This window comes from Mesoplodon bidens, assembly GCF_964165515.1.
Source record: "Mesoplodon bidens genome assembly, chromosome: 14".
Lineage (NCBI taxonomy): Eukaryota > Metazoa > Chordata > Mammalia > Artiodactyla > Ziphiidae > Mesoplodon > Mesoplodon bidens.
The window spans coordinates 14,223,685-14,244,369 of record NC_138170.1 but is presented as its reverse complement, the minus strand read 5'-3'; positions in this window follow the sequence as shown (position 1 = coordinate 14,244,369).

Genomic DNA, 20,685 nt, shown 5'->3' with positions numbered 1-20,685 from the left:
CAGCCCGAGCAGACTGTGTGGGGCTGGGCCCCTCGGCAGCAGGGATACCCCTGCAGCAGCCTCTAAGGGCATGGGGCTGGCAGGCAGCAGGGCTGGAGGGCTTCCAGATGTTGGGAAGGGGGTCCAAAGGAGGTTCTGTCCTGCGCCCTCCTGTTAGTCACGCCCTTCTGGGCACACCTGCACATCCCTGCCTCCTGCTGCTCCTGGGCCCCGCTACCATCCATGGAAATTCTTTTTTTTTTTTGCGGTACGCGGGCCTCTCACTGTTGTGGCCTCTCCCACTGCGGAGCACAGGCTCCGGACGCGCAGGCTCAGCGGCCACGGCTCACGGGCCCAGCCGCTCCGCGGCATGTGGGATCCTCCAGGACCGGGGCACGAACCCGCGTCCCCTGCATCGGCAGGCGGACTCTCAACCACTGCGCCACCAGGGAAGCCCCATGGAAATTCTTTGGTTGATCTGGGCTAAGCTGGCCCTTGTTACCTTGGGAACACTTCCCAGGGCCACTTTCCCACACTTGACTTCAAACATCATCAGAAGTTTGATGGTCCCCAAACCCCACAGCCCTGAGGTCAGGGAGGGGAGAGTGGAGGTGGAGACCTGGGGGTGAGGAGAGGGACTCTGCCCTGATTCAGAAAGCACTTGGGCCCAAGGACACCAGGTGCGGCCCTCTGGGCTACCTCACGCCGCCCACCCTTGAAACAGAGAGGAGGAGATATCCAGCAAGGAAGCAGCAGGTGAGAGGGCTGGTTCTTCTTCCTTCTGGTCTCAGGAGTCGATGCTGTGCCCTGGGAATGGGATGTAAGTCAACCCCAGGGAACAGATCATCGAGGCTAGAGCACAGCGTTGCCTTAGTCAATGCCCTTTTGATGGCAGGAATCAGAGATCCACTTTGGTCGCTGAAGGACCTGCTGAAGGATCTAAAAAGTGAGCATTTACTATAGGGATACGGGACATCTGAGGAGCCCAAGCATGGGAGGTGGAGCCGGGTCTCAGGAGGGCTTGGGGCTGGAACAGGAGACCCACTGAGTGCCCCCTGCTCTGTCTCTGGGGGTCTCTGGGTGGAGGCCTCCCCCGCTGCACGCTGGCCGGTATCCTCTGCAGACCAACAGGGCAGAGAGGGCCGTGCTGCCAGCCCAAGGCTACCTGTTCTCCCAGGTCTGCTGGTGCCAGAGGTCATAGCACCGCACGCCACATCCTGAATCAGAGCCGGAAGAAACCGATGGTGCCAACCTGAGACAGCGTCCCCCAGGCCACGGCAGTCCGGCCCTTGGAGACAGCCTTGCGTGGTCCAGTCACTGCTGCTGGGCCCACTGCGGTGGCTGGTGGGTGTGTGGGGGGACAGTCCCCTGAGGAGGAGGTAACATCTGAAAGATGTCGGTCCCAGTCATGGGAGCTGGACTCTGGTTCCAAAAATCCAGCAGTGTATCCTTCTGAAACGCTTTTGGTTCAGAACTCAATGAGAGGAGAAGGGGTAACTGGGGGTATATTTTGGAGAATTTCTACCATCGTGAACCCTGACCCACGAGAGCATCCCTGACTTCTCGTCCCTCATACCTGCATCCAGCCACTCAACAGTGTCCTTCCAGTGCCCCCTCCTGGGCATTTCTTCAGAATCGAAAGTGGGTATCAGGCTATGTGACTCCTTGGCGTCAAACCCTCCAATGGCTCCTGCACCAGCCTCGGGATAGAAGTGAATTCCTTCACTCGGCTCACCAGGCCCTGGGCCACTGGTCCCACCTCGGTCCCCCTGGCAATTTCCCGAGTACTCTGCCCTCCCTGTGACATTCCCCCTGTCCTGTTCCTGTCACAGGATCCCCTCTTCTTCACTCTTGTTCCCATCTTGCACCCCACTTCTGTTCATCCCCTAAGACTTGGCTTGGTGGTCATTTCTAGGAGGTTCCCCAGACTGCACCCCCAGGCTGAGTTGGGGGCCCCTTCAGGCTGCTTCCCCATCACCTGTTCACCAGTCTGTCTCCCCCACATAAACAAGCTGTATTTATTCATTAGGTTTTTTTTTTTAATTTATTTTTTGACAGTGCAATGCGGCACGTGGGATCTTAGTTCCCCTTCCAGGGATGGAACCTGGGCCCCTGCACTCAAAGTGCAGAGTCTTAACCACTGGACCACGAGGGAAGTACCAACAGGTTGTATTTTATTCACCTTCACCTCCTCCTCAGCCCCATGCACTGTCCCTGGCACACAGACTGTTCTCCATAAATGTTTCCCTAGGCTTGAGGAAAGCAGATTTCAAAACCTTTAAAGATAAGATTCTCTTGTAGCCAGAGACTACGAAAGTGAATGTGATTCAAGAATAGATGGGAGACGGGACTTCCCTGGTGGTCCAGTGGTTAGGACTCTGTGCTTCCACTGCAGGGGGCACGAGTTCAATCCCTGGTCGGGGAACTAAGATCCCACATGCTGTGCAGTGTGGAAAAAAAAAACCAAGAATATGTGGGAGAATTTCCCCAAACCGAAATTCCCCGTGGTGGTGAGTGAAGCTGGCGAGGAAGGGGTGGGGTGGGTGGGGAACGGGAGTAGGCTCTTTGGGGAAGAGTGTGTCCGTGGGAACGTCTTCATGAGCCTTGCCCAGCAGTAAGGATGGGGCGCAGCCCAGAGGGAGGCCACAGGAAGCACGTGGGGCTTTCAGCAAAGTGCTCCAGCATCGCAGTGATCACTGCTGCAGGCCGGGTGCAGGTTTCAACATGGCCAGCTAGCTGTGGCCAGAAGGCAGCAGGTGTGTCGGGACCTCAGGCAGGCAGCTTTGTCAGAAGCAGTCAGAGTCAGGAGGGCAGGGGCCCAGGCAGACAGAGATGGCCGCGCTCTGGTTTGCCATGGCAGGATGAGCTTCTAGAAGAGGCAGCCCAGAAGTGAACAGATTCTCCAGGCAGACTTGCCGTAGGAAGGTTCTTGGTCAGCTGAAGACTTCAGTCTTTGCAGCCCAGGGCCCCTGGGTGGGCTCAGCATGGCCAGGGGAGTCCCCTTGAGACCTGAGGGTCACCATGTCCTCAAGGCTTGACCTCTGTGTCAGTTGGGAGGACAGCATCTTCTGGCCTGAGCCAGACTTCCTCGGCTGCCCTCTCTCTCCAAGGTCAGGGACAAGGGCTTGTCCCAAGGTCAGGGCCCAGGCCTCATGTGACACTGACATCAGCTCCCTCCTCACCCTGTGGCACTTGCGGCCATGGCCTCTCGGGGAGAAGACAGAGGCCTGGTTTGCAGAACCTGGGGGCCATCTGGGGAGTCGTGTGGTCCAGGAGCACCACGGGAGCCGGCTGCGCCTCCCCTAGAGCCTGACTTAGAAGGGAAGGAGGCCCAGGTTGGAGATGGGCCGCCGGCCCTATTCTCCGGTGCAGCCTCCTCCCTTCACCACAGTAGGTGCCAGGGAAGGTTGTTGATGGCCCCTCTTTGGAGGTGCCATGTGTCCATTGCTTCCCCTTGGGTGCTTGTGACAGTACCACTGACCGGCCCCTCAGGAGCTCTGCTGACCCCTCAGTCTCCTCTTGGGCACATTCAGGTGCCCAGGAGGTCCAGACCCAAAGTCTTAAAGAGCAAGATCCTATATTGTAGCTCGGAAAAGATGGCTTCTCCCTCTGACCCCTTGAGACAGCTCTGCGAGGACACAGGCTATAGATGCAGAGGCTCCCCGGGAGTGGAGGCCTGGGAGAGGGGGGTTAAGCCCAAAAGACAAGCCCACCCAACCATGACCAGCAGATGCGTTACATCGTGGAGAGTTGAAAAGTGATATCTAAAGTCCACGGGGTAGTTTCAGGTGGCGTGTTGCCTGCTCTGAATCAGAACCTGTGTCCTGTTCAACATCGACTACGCGAAAGCAGGAGGAATGGTGTGTGGTCCTGATAACAGAGTGAGGATTTGAAAGAATCTCGATCCACTGGACCGGGGGGTTCAAACCCGCAGCATGAAATGGAGCCAGGAGAACTATAATAGGCAATTCACAAACAGATTCCTAGATTCATAACTGTTTGTGGAAACAAAAAGACCATAATGGGCCAGCTGACCACAAGGTAGCATAAGGTAGCACCTCAATAATGAGGTCAGACAGCGAAGATGCCTTTGTAATGCTAGCCAGCCTGAGAGGTCAGAGGTCCCCCCTGCCGAGGCCCAGGGCCATTGTCCTGTGCTGCTCAGCCCTGCCTGCTCAGCCCTGCCTGCTCTGGAAATTTAACTCCCTCCCGTGACAGCCACGACTAGGTAGGTGAGGCAAGGCCAGAACACCAAGCCAGGAGCGGCCACCTGTGCCCAGGAGAGGACCACCCCCAGAGGGCAGGAGGAAGGACAGGAGAGTCAGGGAAAATACCCCGTTGGCTTCCAGTCTTCCATGCTGGAAGCAGCCAAGAGACCTGCCCTGCCTGTCCCCCTAGCCCCGCCCCGACACGTCTCCTTCCTTCTCTGCCCCACTGCAGACCGGGCCACGAACCTGGTCACAGCCACTGAGGACAAGGTCGGGCACACGCAGCCGGGGCTCCACGCCAGCAGCATTTCCCCTTTTCCATGCTGCTGGTGTGTCCTCCAGGCTGACGATGGGGCTGAACACGTCAGGGTCCCCCTAGACCGTGGATGAGGACATAGGAACCCCCCTGACACCCAAGAGGTCACAGGCACTCCTGCACCCCTGCAGCAGGCCCCTGAGAAGTATGTCTGCAGTGACCACCCTCTAGGGGGCAGGACGCTCTCTGCAGGAGGGAACTGGGTAGTTGCCTTTCCGGGACTCTTTTTTTTTTTTTTTTTTTGCGGTACGCGGGCCTCTCACTGTTGTGGCCTCTCCCGTTGCGGAGCACAGGCTCCGGACGCGCAGGCTCAGCGGCCACGGCTCACGGGCCCAGCCGCTCCGCGGACATGTGGGATCTTCCCGGACCGGGGCACGAACCCGTGTCCCCTGCATTGGCAGGCGGACTCCCAACCACTACGCCACCAGGGAAGCCCATCCGGGGCTCTTTTGAAAGGGAAGGTCTTTCCTCTCTGGGTGACTTACAGTGAGAGCACTGCCCTCACCCCCATTTCATTAAAGAAGGACAAATCCAAAGTGAGGGTCTCATCACGCTGTGCATTTATCCGACGCACGATCACTGCTAATTGAAACACAGGTACCACAAAAGAGAAAGTGTGGACATACTCTCCTAAGAGTGTGAATTACACATCAGTCTGTGTCTTTAAAACGTAAGGAGGCCACATAAAACTGTGGGAGGGGCTTCTGAATCACATACTCTCACCCAGAGAAATGCCAGCTTTTGAGGAATGGGGACAATGGCAAAAGCATTCAGTCTCACCGGAGACCTTCTCTTCCTGATAAGATGCAAGGCCCCACACTTCAGTGTGGAGAACTGGTGTTTTCAGGGCTGGGAGGGAGCTGTCCTCTGAGCCGGAGGCTTGGGCTCCGTTAGCAAGAAGAGCAGAGACGAAGGCTGTCCATCCACACAGCTGGGGTGTGGGGCTCTCGATCAGGCTGCAGATGCCCAAACCAGAATCACCGGCAGAGATCTGGGTAGCATCCCACTGAATTAGAATTTTGGGGTGGGGGGGCTCAGGTGGATGCAGGTTCGTGAGCTCCCTGGGGCTCCTGATGGGCCAAGTGGACCGAGAGCCATTGCCGTGGGCAGTCCAGGCCCCGCCCCCCAGGTGAGCAGCCCTTGTCCTGGAGGACAGGGGTCTCCACACCTCACACACTTGGAAAATTTCCTGCGGGGATGTGGGGAGGGGCTGTCGGGACTCCATTCCTGCCTGCGGCCAACTCCATCTCCACCCCCCATAGGAAGGTGCCGCGGTGCCAGGCTTCAGGGACCAAATCAATACAGGTCTGGGGAGTATATGTGAGAAGCGGGGATCACGTTGGGCCCCTCAGCTGCTCTCAGGGTGTGAGGGGCAGGAAGCAGCCGGGTGGCAGGGAGGAGCTTGGTCGTCAGAAGAGCCCAAGAAGCACCTTTTGGGAAGCCTTCAGTTAGATGTGGACCAGCCGGGATTTGGGGAGTAACACCTGTCCCCAGAATGTTTGGAGATGCGGAGACCTCCCTGCCAAGGCCCAGCAGCCTCTGGGGTTCCTTGGGGGGGCGCTGTTGGGGGCCAGTGAGGCCACAGTGAGCTCTTAGGGATGGGCTACTGTGCTGGCAGGAAAACAGATGAGTCAGTGACCAAAGCAGTGGAGTCCCCACCACGCGCCAGCTGGTCCTTCAGATGCAGAGGACAGTGGGAGAAGGACCTCGAAATCAAGACGACAAGGGGGCAGTGACGTCCACGTGCAGTGGACAATGGAACAGTGTTTTCGAAATGCAGAAGACAGTGGGGGCCGTGCCTCCTCTGAATGCAGGGGAGGATGAAGGGGTCTCTCCCAAACGCAGGGGAGACCGGCACAGCGCCCTGGGGATGCAGAGAACTTGGGAGCAATTCCTTCAACAGCAGAGGACCGTGGAGCAGCGACCCCAGACGCAGAAGATGGCAGAGCAACGAAGGGACGTGGAGAGCCGAGCGGCGCCTTTGCATTTGTAGAACAGTGGGCAGTGCCTTCGAAATGCAGAGGGCATTGCAGCTCTGCCTTCAAACTGCACTGGACAGGGGAGCAGGAACCCCCAGCGAAGCCACGAGAGTGGCAGGGATGTCTTAGTACAAGAGACCGTCGAGCAGAGGCTCCGGACGCACAGAGTGTGGTTCAGCACCTTCCACACATGGGGGAGAGGGGAGGACCACCTCCAGATGCAGAGGATGGTGGAGCAATGACATCCAAAATAGTTGGCAAAGGAGCAGTCCCGTCAAAAGGCAGTGGAGGGCTTCCTTGGTGGCGCAGTGGTTGAGAGTCCGCCTGCCGATGCAGGGGACACGGGTTCGTGCCCCGGTCTGGGAAGATCCCACGTGCTGCGGAGCGGCTGGGCCCGTGAGCCATGGCCGCTGAGCCTGCGCATCCGGAGCCTGTGCTCCGCAATGGGAGAGGCCACAACAGCGAGAGGCCCACGTACTACAAAAAAAAAAAAAAGGCAGTGGAGCAGTGCCTTTTCAGTGCAGGTGATGGGGAGCATCGGCTTCCAAACGGAGAGGAGAGGGCAGCAGTGCCTCCAGCTGGGCCCCCACTTCCTGGCGGGCTGTCAGCCTTGGGCAGATCCTAGCAGCTGCTCTGTGCTCCCGCACGTGGGCCCCTACATCCCTTAGCCGGCGATGGTGCCTCCGATCCTTCCCGTGCTGACTTCCCCATCAGTCATATTTCTCTTGCCTCTTCTACCTCATCTCTCTGGCCAACTCTTCTTCCCAGTCTGTGATTAGGGACTCGCAGCTGGATGTTCCAGGACTGGCTTTCTATCTTAAAGCCAGAAGATGAGTAACCTTAATTACATCTGCAAAATCCCACCACAGCACTGCCCAGAATAGTGTTTGTTTAATAACCAAGGGACAGGAATCTTCAGGGGATATCTCTAGATGTCTGTGTATGATAGGTTTCTTTATTGTAAAGCTTCTCATTTGTCTTTAATTTGCTAATAGGAACTCTGAGTCTCCCAAAAGGAAGTCTTCTATGCCAGCCGTTTCTGTTAAGATTAGAGGGCTTCCCTGGTGGCGCAGTGGTTGAGAATCTGCCTGCTAATGCAGGGGACACGGGTTTGAGCCCTGGTCTGGGAGGATCCCACATGCCGCGGAGCAACTGGGCCCGTGAGCCACAACTACTGAGTCTGCGCGTCTGGAGCCTGTGCTCCGCAACAAGAGAGGCCGCGATAGTGAGAGGCCCGTGCACCGCGATGAAGAGTGGCCCCCACTCGCCACAACTAGAGAAAGCCCTTGCACAGAAACGAAGACCCAACACAGCAAAAATAAATAAATAAATTACTAAACTCCTACCCCCAACATCTTAAGAAAAAATAAATAAAAAAGATTAGATTCAACTGACTACGTCAGAAAATCCAAAATAACAATGTGTAAACCAAAACAGGAATGTAGTCTCACAAAAAGTGAGACTGGAGGTTGGTCATCCAGGGCTAGCCTGGCAGTTCCATGAAGCAACAACACCCAGGCTCCTCTCTTTTGTTTACTCTGGCAGTTTCTAATCTGGTGATTGCCTCCTGGAACAAAATGAGGGTTGGAGGTCCAGTCGTCACATTGACATTTCAGGCTGGGGAACAGCTGGGAGGGGCTGATATCCCTCCTGGCTAAGGCAACTTCCTTTAAAGCAGCCTCTACCCCCCAACAACCCACGCCCCCATGTCACTCCCAGACCTTGAATTTACATTTCATTGACCAGAGCTTGATCAGAAGGCCACACAGAGCTACAGGGAGGTTGGGAACATGCTCTTTGGGCTGGGTGCTCTATGCCTGGAGTAAAGCCAGGGTTCTGTGGCTCAGGAAGAAGTGGGGTGTGGACACTGGGTAGATCCAGCTTTCACTGCTACCCTGGGTGCTCCAAGCATATTTGACTACAGATGCCTTTGTTCTCAGAGCACAGTTCAGAAAGTGTGTTTTCCTTTAACCTGCAGAATAATGTGTTACGTCTAGCGGCCCAATACATTTAGGTTCTATTCCTCTAGTCCCCAAGTAGTGAAAGTATTTTAAGACCGAATTATATAGTACTGAAGAAAACATAAACATTCATCCCTAAATTGTATCAGAACAGGATCCTGTGCTTGCCAAACCCAAGCCACATCATTCGGGTCTTCCCTTTCCCCTTTCACTCGTGTTTGACTCTGCTGGTACTCAAATGTGGTACAGCACGCATGGCGGGTACAACAGCTCCAGGCAAAACCTTCAAGGCGCAGGGGAGCTGCAGGTCCTGCATTGGGGCCCATCCTGCCAGCTGCACCCTCGGGACTGGACCCCTGAGCAGGGACTGCTGCCTGGAGGTCCCCAGCTCCTCCTCTTCTCTCCTGTCCCGGTCATACGGCTCAACTCCTGCCCCTCATCATCCTCCTCCACTTCCTTTCAAGGTCACTTCTCTGTTGGAGACCTAGGAGCAAAGGAGGACTATCTCAGGGCCCCTGTTCACCTTGCAGCAGTCACCACCTGGCATCTGGGGAGCTGGCCTTTTTTCTTCATCCCTGACTCACCACTAAAACAATTATGTAAAGATCTCTGACTAATGGCTAGGGGGTAAAGGAAGGTGACTGCCGCAGATGAAGGAAAAAATCCTCAAACTGAAATGTCAGTCCTCACGTTCCTAGCAACCCGCTCAGCTCCCGCCAGGAGAAGTTTCTCCGGGTCTCTGTCCATCCTCAGGCCCTTCCTCCACCGTGTTGTCTTAAGTCTTCCTCCTGTCTCAGGTCCTGGTACTGAAAACCCCAACTTGTAACCTGAGGGTACTGTCATCAAGGGATTCTGTTCTGGCTGGGATATGAGCGCCCTCCGTGTACACAGCAGGTGACACTTCAAGGACACGTCTGTCACACTCAGAGAGGTCGGCTCTGGGTTCCGGCCTCTCACTTCAGACTCATTAACCTTTAGGACCTCAGTTTCCGCAAATGCAAAAGGGAGGTTTGGTCTTGCCTAATTGCTGAGGTTGGCCCCTCATCCCCATAAAGTGACGGCTGACTTCCGCTGATGGCAGCAGGACGAGCTGTGGCCCAGACAGCATCGTTCCCGCAGAGGAGGCAGGCCTGGGACGAGAGGCAAGGGTGCCCGTTTCCAGGGTTGAACCAGAGCCGGGGTCTTTCTGGCCCAGAGGGAGGGAGGGTGCAAACCCAAGAGACGGAGAACATCAGGGCGTCGATGGAGGGGCCGCCGGGGTGAACGCTGATGCCCCGCGAGGTGACCCGTGGGATGAACGACTGCAAGCTGGGAAGGGGACTGCTCGAGGATGGCCAGGCCAGGAGCACACTTTGGGGATGAGGGCACTGCGCCCCAAAACAGGCTGGGCCCTTCGAAAGGAGGCGGGACCACGCAGGGATGTGGGTGTCAGCAGGATAGCTCAACGAGAGGAAGAGCTAAGGGAATACACTGGGACCAAGGATCTAGACTAAACTGGGGACCAGGCAGGGTGTATGGAGTCCAGACACACACATCAGTGTCAGCGTAAGGCGATGAGGTGGCAAACCTTCGGTGGACAGAAATTCGGCATCGAGGGGCAACAGCACGGGAATTCCCTGGCGGTCCAGTGTTTAGGACTCCGCGCTTTCACTGCCAAGGGCGCGGGTTCAATCTGGTCAGGGAACTAAGATCCTGCAAGTCAGGCTGCGAGGCCAAAAACAAACAAAAAAGAGGGAGCAGCAGGCTAAGGACAGCAGGAACTAGATATGCACGTGGGACCCAGGTGAGTGCAGATTCCAAGACACCAGCAGGGGAGCGTAAGTCTCAGCAGGCAACAGGCAGCCAGGGCAGGAAAGCTGTCCCAGGGTGGCGGGAAGAAGGAAACCCCGGCTCTGGAGCCGGCTGGGAGCCCTCCAGGGTCAGCTCAAGGACTCAGGTCCCTCCAAACCCAAGTTGTCGTCAGGAGGCTTGGGCCAAACATGGCTCCTCTTGGGTAAATGTAAGGCACTCAGGAACACCTGGAAACTTTCAGGGAGAAATGGCCTTTGCTTCAGGTCGGGGAAGTGGGCACAGCGGGAATCCCTTCCCCTGATTCTCTGGCAGATGAAAATCCTTGCGATTCAGCAGCACCTGTGGAGCCCCTGCACCTCCCATCTACCTGTCCTGGAGAATGGCCCACAGGGGACCGCATCTGGTCATAACACCCCGCTACGTGAAATACTTCAGGGCTGCTCGTGCCCCTAATAATGTTCCATCCCCAGCGCTGGTCAGATGCTGCAGCAGAGACAGTGTCCACGTTCACCAGCCCCAGCCCTGGTGCAGCCGCCTCTCCCGGAGGCCGAGGCAGACTGCGTTTCCCAGCCTCCCTTGTAGTTGGGTTGAGGCCATGTGATTGGTTAACCCTGGTGAATGGGCTGTGAGCAGAAGTAGAGGGAGTTATTCCGTGGCCAAAGCACAGGAGGGCAGGTATGAGGTCCCACAACTCTCTCCCTCTGTGTCGGGCCCCTGAAGCCGCACATCAAGATGAGGATGTTACAGGACAGTGGCACCTCCATCAGCCTGGATCCCGGGGCCTTGGCAGAGCTGCCAAACCCACACCCTCCACCCCTGCCCCAGACTACACTGGCCCCCCAACCCTGGGCCACCAGAGTGAAAAACAAATCCTCGTTGGATTAGGCACTGAGGTCTGGCGTTCACCTGTTACTGAAGCGTAACCTAGACGATCCTAACTAAATACATTCCCTCCACCCACACCCCGTGGATCAGGCGCTCTCCACAGGGCTTCATGTGCTGGTCAGACTTTTCATAATCAACCATTATCTCCAGAGACTTCTGCCACACGCCTCCAACCCCAGACAGCCACGCTGAAGTTGCTCTGCCCCCAGCCTGCCGGTGTTTCATGCTTCTAGTTCTCTGCTGTTCAACAGGCTGTGTCCCGACCCAAGTGCCCTCCTGAAGTTCCTGGCGGCTAAGCCTCTGACTGCATCGCCCAGTGGGGCTGAGGCCCGAGCACCTGTCTTGCACCTCGGCTCTGAGAGTGTAACTGTTTCTGCTCCTCTCTCCACTTGACTCAAGTTTCTGATAAATGAGTCTACAGCACCAGATGCATTTGGAGCAGGCTCACCAGGATGCTGGACTGGGTTTCTGTGTGAAGGCCTCACTTGGACCAGAACCGCCCAAGGGCATGTTTCCGGGCAAGGGGTCTTGGGCCTCACCTCAGCACACAGTCAGAAGAAACCTCAACTCAAAGGCACGGGGCCCTCCTTCTTCCTGGCCGAGAAGCCGGGGTCAGAGCTACCTCCCCACAGCAGGTCATGTTCTGCTCCCCCATCCTTAGGCCTCCGGTCATCTCCGTGGCAACGACTTTACAGACCTGACTCTGTGGGAGACGGGGTGATGAGCCATGTGTCAGCTGTTGGTTCTGCGGGGCGGCAGGAGCACAAAGCAGCAGCCCCAGCTGAGCAAACGTGTATATTGAAAAGGAAAAGAACTATTAAAAACCTATGTGTGGGACTTCCCTGGTGGTGCAGTGGTTGGGAGTCCGCCTGCCGATGCAGAGGACATGGGTTCGTGCCCCGGTCTGGGAAGATCCCACATGCCGCGGAGCGGCTGGGCCCGTGAGCCATGGCCACTGAGCCTGCGCGTCCGGAGCCTGTGCTCCACAACGGGAGAGGCCACAACAGTGAGAGGCCCGCGTACCGCAAAAAAAAAAAAAAAAAAAAAAGAAAAGAAAAAAAGAAACCCTGGGCGAAAGTGTGCTTCTAAAATCTAAAACCATAAGCCTCGAACGTGACTTGAAGTCAGCCCCGGAGAAAGCGCATCTTTCAAAAACAATGAGTCCAACAGAGAACAGGACATCCCACATAATGAGGCAAACTATCATTAGAGAGCTAAAAATAATTTCAGGTGTGTTTTGCCAAGAATTCAAAAGGCCTTTCAGTCCACAAACCTCCACTGAGTACCCACTGTGTATCCACCACCATGCTGGGAGCTGGGAGCATGAGGCGATGGAGGAATATTTCTACAACTCTGTTTCTTGAAGATATAAAAGGAACAGCCTAAATTAGCAGGAGCCATGGCAGGGATCTCGGTACAGAGATGTGCTCAGTAATGACAAGAAAAGACAATCATTTTCCTGTTGTGGTTTCTCCATAGACAAGGCTTCAAAGAGACCAATCACCTCATTCCTCTTTGAAGCAGACAAGCTGAAAATCCTGTTGGCAAGTCCACAGGATGTCCTAAGAATGACATGCACTGAAGTGGTGAAGCCACCCCAGAGTTTGGAAGGGATGAAAAGCAAAGTCCTGTCATGGAAACGTCAAGCAAAACTTGTCTCCTATTGTTTTGCTCAGCAACGAGACCAGGAGAGTCCCAGGTCCACTCGCCTTGACCGTGGCCCCGGAGCCCGCTGCTGGGGACACGCCCAGCTCCCCTCTGCCCTGCACTGGGACATCACAGGACCCTTTTCATCTGTTTCTTCACCTGAAAGTTTGGTTTATGAATAGTCCCTCCCTCCGGAAGCAGAAATGACATAATGTATATTCAGCATTTACACAGCTCCTGCTGCGTGGCAAACGCTCAGTAAATGTTGGTAATTATCCGTATAATGAGCCTGGGGCTCATTAATAAATTGAAAATCGCGGGGGCATGGCTCTGTGAAGGTAAATCATTTTCCAGACTCCTCCACAGGCTGGAAAAAGATGAGTCATTTTCAGCTGAGACTGGTAAATTAAATAGGTAATTGAGATGAGTAATGTCATCTGCCCAAAAGTGGATGATGATGATAATGATGACAAAAAGGAAACCAGTTCTCCATAGCAGCTCTGGACATCACAGGTATCTCCAGAGTTCTGACTGGTCCCCGCCCCTGACTGATTGGTACAACACTGCCACCTGGTGAAGCCAAAGGGAACTACAGGGCAGTTCTTAAAAGGACAACAAGCCGCTTAAAAGGGCAAAACCGAAGCTGAGCTCCTGGACAGCAGTGCCGGGGGATCCAGCACACTGCAGAGATCTCAGTTCCCCCTTTCGCCTAATCTTAAATTAATGTGATCTACTCAGTAAATTCTGAGTCTTTGCCAGGCAGTTAATATTTCCTTCCTTCAAGGGTAAGCTGGGATGAAGTGAGAGAGTGGCATGGACATATATACACTACCAAATGTAAAATAGATAGCTAGTGGGAAGCAGCCGCATAGCACAGGGAGATCAGCTCTGGGCTTTGTGACCACCTAGAGGGGTGGGATAGGGAGGGTGGGAGGGAGGGAGACGCAAGACGGAGGGGATATGGGGATATATGTTCATGTATAGCTGATTCACTTTGTTATACAGCAGAAACGAACACACCATTGTAAAGCAATTATACTCCAATAAAGATGTTAAAAAAAATTTCCTTCCTTCCCTGTTTATCTCTTTTTAAACGTGGAGATGTGAATCATACACACATACTCACATACATTTATTTGCATTTTAGAAAAATGTCACGTACCATGCATACATAAACCTTAACTGTACAGTTTTGACAAACAGATACACACTTGTAGAATCCACATCCAATCAAGAAAAGGAGGAACATTTTCATCACCCTAGAAAGTTCCCTGTGCCCCTTCCCACGCAGTGCTCCCTCAAGAAGCAGTGACTCTTCTACCTTCCATCACTATAGATCAGTTTTGTCTTTTCTAGACTTTCATATAAATGGAATCGTATTGCATGTACTGTATGTTGACTTCTTTCACTCGCATGATGTTTTCTAAATCCGTCCATACATCAGTAGCTCATTCTTTTTATTGTTGAGCAGTAGTCCATTGTGTGAATATGTTGTCCTTTAGTTTTCTATTACACTGCTGGCGGACATTTGGGCTGTTTCCAGTTTTGGCTACTAAGAACACACTACTAGGAACAATCTTGTGTAAGTGCTTTTGGGAACAAATGTTTTCATTTCTCTTGGGTAAATATTTAGGAGTCAGAGTTCTGGGTCAGTGGGTAGGTATATGTTTAACTTTCTAAGAAACTGCTAAACCAGTTTCCAAAGTGGTAGTAGCATTTTTACCTTCCCACCAGCAGTGTATGAGTTTCTTTTTATTTCTAAAGTTTGGAGAAGTCCAATTCTATATGAGCAGCAAAACAAGGAGAATCAACGTTCATATAAACTATTATGTCAGCATTCAGTGAGGCAGATGTTCTTTCTAAAACTCCCCACACAGGTGGAAATGCTGGATTAAAACATCATAAGTGGGACTTCCCTGGTGGCGCAGAGTTTGAGAATCCGCCTGCCAATTCAGGGGTCACGGGTTTGACCCCTGGTCCGGGAAGATCCCACATGCCGCGGAGCAACTAAGCCCGTACACCACAGCTACTGAAGTCCACACGCCTAGGGCCCATGCTCCGAAACAAGAGAAGCCACTGCAGTAAGCCCGCGCACCGCAATGAAGAGTAGCCCCTGCTCTCCACAACTAGAGAAAGCCCGCGTGCAGCAACGAAGACCCAAAGCAGACAAAAATAAATAAATAAAATTTAAAAAAATAATAAAACAGCATTTAAAAAAATAATAGGTCTGCTCATAGAAATGTAAGAACTACTTTCAGACGTCAAAACCAAAATAAATAAATTAAAAATCGGGCCTTCCTTGGTGGCGCAGTAGGTAATGCAGGGGGCCTGGGTTCAATCCCTAGTCAGGGAACTAGATCCCACATGCCTCAACTAAGAGTTCGCATGCCACAACTAAGGAGCCCACATGCTGCAACTAAGGAGCTGGTGAGCCTCAACTGAGACCTGGTGCAACCAAAATAAATAAATAAATATTTTAAAAAATCATTTCTCATTAAAAGGAACCAAGGATCCTTGGAGAATGGCTGATTCCAGCTTTGGTATAAGGAAGGAAAAAAGTAGGCCTGGAACCTTCTCCCGTGTCAGACAATAGGACAGAACAGCCAGCATGAAGGGCTCCCAGTTTCCACATTTCATCATAACAAAATGATGGGAGATAATATTCCCAATACAGATATATGCAAAGAACTTGTATCAAGAATATATACAAAGAACTTCCACAAATGAATCAGAAAGACAGAATCTTTTTTTTAATGAACAAAAGACTTGAATAGTTGTAATAGGGAAGAAACTTTGTGTTCTATTACAAGCTAATCACTAAAGGGATGTTACCTATAAGCTTAAATTATACATAATGGTCCATCTCTGAGAACCCTGCCTCCCAGGTAATGAGTTTTAAGCTAAAATCATTTTGTTTAGTTCACAGGAAGCATGCTGACCAGACCTGCCTGTGAATGGCTGCAGGAAGGAAGAAATTAACACATCCCCTCTGAAGTCTGGCCAGAATCAGGACTTTACCTCTTCCCCTTTTAGTATAAAAGAAGCCTGAAATCTAACTCGGGGAGGATGGTTCTTTGGGACACTAGTCCACCATCTTCTCAGTCTGCTGGCTTTCTGAATAAAGCCTTTATTCCTTGCCCCAACAAGTCATCTCTCGATTTATTGGCCTGTCATGTAGTGAGCAATAAGAGGTTGGACTGGGTAACACAGTCACTTAAAAAAAAACCAGACATCCAAATATCCAATTAGAATTTGAAAAAGTGATCAGTATCATTAGTTATTGGAAAAATGAAAATTAAAACCACCATGAGAGACCACTACACATGAACCGGATGGTTAAAATTTTAAAGACTAAAATTACAAAGTGTTGACAAACTGGAACTCTCATGTTTTACTGATAGAGGTATTATAAATTGGTAAAAGTCATTTGGAAACCATTTGATATTATCTTCTAAAGCTAAATATATGTCTGCTCCATGACCCAGGAATTCTACTCCTAGGTATATACTGAAGAGAAAAGCATAGGCCTATCAGGAATGTTCACAATAGCCCCAAACTTAAACAATTCAAATATCTATCCACAGTAGAATGGATAAACAACTATTGTATATTCATACAATGGAATACTACACCATCAGTGGAAAAGAACAAATTACTGATACATCCAAGATGGTTGAATCACACAAAATATGGAGTGAGGAAGCCAGATATAAAAGAGTACATACTATATGATTTCATCTGTAATTTTATTTATTTATTTATTTTTGGCTGTGTTGGATCTCCGTTGCTGTGCATGGGCTTTCTCTAGTTGCAGCAAGCCGGGGCTATTTTTCGTTGCGGTGCATGGGCTTCTCATTGTGGTGGCTTCTCTTGTTGCGGAGCATGGGCTCTAAGCGCCTGGGCTTCAGTAGTTGTGGCTTGTGGGCTCTAGAGCACAGGCTCAGTAGTTGCGGCTCATGGGCTTAGTTGCTCCACAGCATGTGGGATCTTCCTGGACCAGTGATCGAACCCGCGTCCCCTGCACTGGCAGGCAGATTCTTAACCACTGTGCCACCAGGGAAGTCCCTATGATTTCATTTCAATTATGATTTAAAATATGTAAAACTAGTTGAGGATAATAGAAACCAAAACAGTGATTACCTAGTGGGGGCAAGGAGGTGAGAGGTTAGGAAGATGAGGTGGGGTGGGTGCATTGACTGGAAGGAGGATGTGGGAGACTTCAGGAATAATGGACATGTTCTGTATCTTGACCTAAAGCTGGTTTGTTGTTACATGGATTTATGCATATGGAAAAATTCAGCAAACTGTATACTGAAGATTTATATATGTTAGGAATGTTAAACCTCAATTAAAATAATTTTTTAAATCCATGATTCATAATGATACTGAAAAAAATAGGTGGGAGGTAAAGATGAAAATCTCTTTTGTTTTCATAATAATGTCAGCTACTAAATATAGAAGAAATAACAGAGTTAGAAAAACACCATTTTGTAAGCAATAATGTTTACAAAATGAATTCCGGCAAGGATCTTCAATGGAGTCCAAAAACACTGTGTGAAAGTTTGTTACGAAACAAGATATTCATAGATGACTTACTAGGTCGAAAAGGAGAGATGATTAATTATAATGAGGGAATTTGGACAACATGTGAGGCAAAGTAATAAACTTAGCATTAGGAACAAGAGACAAATTGGCATCTTGAGTTTCTTGATGTGATTTGAGGATTACACAACAGCTACATAGCTTTCTTGCCAGAAATACTTAATCTGGATCTAATCATGAGAAAATAATCAGGAAATACAGATTGTGGGACATTCCACAAAACAACTGGCCTGGACTCCTCAAAATGTTAATGCCATGAAAGACAAAAAGAGGTTAAAAGACCGTTCTAAACTGAAGCAGACTACAGAGGCAGGACCAAAACAATGCAATGTGTCATCATTGATTGGAAACAGACGGTGGAGCTGTAAATGACATTTTGGGATAACTGTGGATAAATTAAGACTGACCAAGGACTTCCCTGGTGGAACAGTGGTTAAGACTCCACACTCCCATTGCAGGGGCCCGGGTTCGATCCCTGGTCAGGGAACTAGATCCTTCATGCTGCAACTAAAGATCCCACATGCCGCAACTAAGACCTGGCACAGCAAAATAAATAATAAGTATTTTAAGAAAAAAACTGACTACATGTTAGATAATATTATTGCATAAATGTTAGATTTTTAGGGTTGAATAATGGTATTGTGGTTATGTCGGAGAATATACTTGCTCACACGCTGATACATATTCTTATAAAATATATGACATCAGGGCTGAAACTGGATGTCAGCAATCTAGTTTCAAATAGGTTGGCAAAGGAAAAACATACACAACCAAAAGTAACTAAATAAATTTAAAAAAAAAAGATCAGGAAGATTTAAGCTCACAACTCATGACTATGAAACCATGAAAAACGAAACCAGAATAAAAGTAGAACAATATCTTTAAAGTGCTGAGGGAGGGAATTCCCTGGCGGTCCAGTGGTTAGGATTCAGTGCTTTCACTGACAGGACCCAGGTTCAATCCCTGGTCTGGGAACTAAGGTCCCGCAAGCCAATAAAAAAAAATGCTGAGAGAAAAATAACAGTCAGCCTTGAACTCTATACCCAGTGAAAATATACATCAAGAGCTGGGGCAAAAATAAAGACATCAATCAACAAAAAACTGACAATTTACCACAGATCCTCACGAGTAACCTCTAAAAGATATCCTTCAGGAAGAAAGATGATTCCAGAAGGAAGGTCTTCTGGAATGCAAGAAGGAATAGAGATAAATCTGTGGGCAAATCTAAATGAACATTGACTTTACAAAACAATGACAATGTCAGTACTTATAACACTAATATTTAAGATGGGAGGGTGAGTGTGGTATATCAGTTGCAAAGACTGACCCAATTCCTCACCCCTCCATGTCCACAGCCTTTGTAATGTGACTTTATTTTTATTTTTTAAAATATTTATTTTCCTTTTAAAATTTTATTTATTTATTTATTTATTTTTGGCTGTGTCGGGTCTTAGTTGTGGCACACGGGATCTTCATTGAGGCACGCGGGATCTTTTTTTTCCTTACGGCGAACGGTCTGCTCGGGTTTCTCTCCAGTTGCGGTGCTTGGGCTCCAGGGCACATGGGCTCTGTAGTTTGCGGCACGCGGGCTTAGCTGCCCTGTGGCACGTGGGATCTTAGTTCTCCGACCAGGGATCGAACCCTCGTCCCCTGCATTGGAAGGCCGAGTCTCTACCACTGGACCACCAGGGGAGTCCCTGGTGACTTTAATACAGAGATAGAATCTATTTCCCTACCTCTTGAATCCAGGCTGGCCTTGTGACTTGCTCTGGCCCAGGAATGTGATGAAAGAGATGGTGTGCTAATTTCTAGCCTTGCATGCTTCCACTCTCTTGGACCCCTGTCCCCAGGAGAGCATGCCTGAGCTAGCCTGCTGGAATGGCCGAAGGAGTGCAGTGCCATCCCATCCAAGGCCATCCTCGGCCAGCCAGCCTGTCTGCATACACATGACCGAGCCCAGCTGAGATCAGGTCTGTAGCACCATCCAGCTGACCCAGAGATTCATGGAGAATAAGACACAGTTATTGTTTTAAACCACTAAATTTTAGAATGGTTTGCTACGCAACAATAGTAGCTGATATAGGAGTGATTGAAGTTAAAGGATTCTGAGGTCCCTAATTTCTTTGTAGGAATGAAATTGATTAACTAGAGTTTCGGTCAAACATGCTTTAAGCTAACTCAGCTTGTTAAACTATTAACAGTAACCACTAAAAAGAATAGAAAGAGGGATATATATGTTTCAAACTCATAAAGTGAAAAAAAGACATTTAATAAAATGTATTAATTAATACAAAAGAAAACAGAAAAGTGGAGAGAGGCAAAAAAAAAAAAAAAAAAAAAAAGAAAGCACAAGACTAAATGGTAAAACTATACTAGTGTGATGGCCAAGTTTATGGATCAATTCGACTGGGCCTGGGGATGCCCAGATAGCTGGTTAAACATGGTGTCTGTGAGGGCGTTTCCAGAAGAGATTAGCATTTGAATTGGTGGACTGAGTAAAGAAGAGTGCCCTCCCCAGTGTGGGTGGGCATCGCGCAACGTGCTGAGGGCGTGAATGGAACAAAAAGGCAGAGGACAGGTGAGTTGGCTTTCCCTGCCTGAGTGCTGAGCTGGGACACAGGCCTTCTCCTGCCCTCAGCACCCCTGGTTCTCAGGTCTTCAGAATTGACAGCGTTGTTCTCTGGCTCTCAGGCCTCTTCTAACTATATACCAGCTTTTCCGGGTCCCCAGCTTGCAAACAACAGGTCATGGGGCTTCTCAGTCTCCATAAATGCAGGAGCCAATTCCTTACAATAAATATCATTATTTATCCGATTGGAGATATAGATATCTATATCTATATCTATACCTATATCTATCTCCTATTGGTTCTGTGTCTCTGGAGAACCCTGACTAATACAGAGTTTGGTACCAAGAGTGGTTCTAGAAAATCAAAACTTTAAGGATGAGATTCCTGAATTGGTCCTAGGGGTTCTGGAATCGGCTCTCTAATCTGATTAGATTTAAAGACCCTCATGACTCTATTTCCAGTAGTAAAGAGAGCACCGATAGTCTATGATGTGATCTGGCCACAGAGATATGCAAAATATCTGCCTTGGATACTCTTAATCATTTCAACCATTTGTAAAAAGGCAAGAAGCTGGGAGGAACACTTGTAGAAAACTAACTGTTGTATGTCTGACATTAAGCTTTTGATTGCCAAGACATCCACTTCAAAGATATCCATCTCAAATAGACGCACTGCCAGTTGTATGACACACTTACTAGTAGAGCAACTAGATAAGAAACCGGGCTGCCCCACCCATGATGTATGTTCC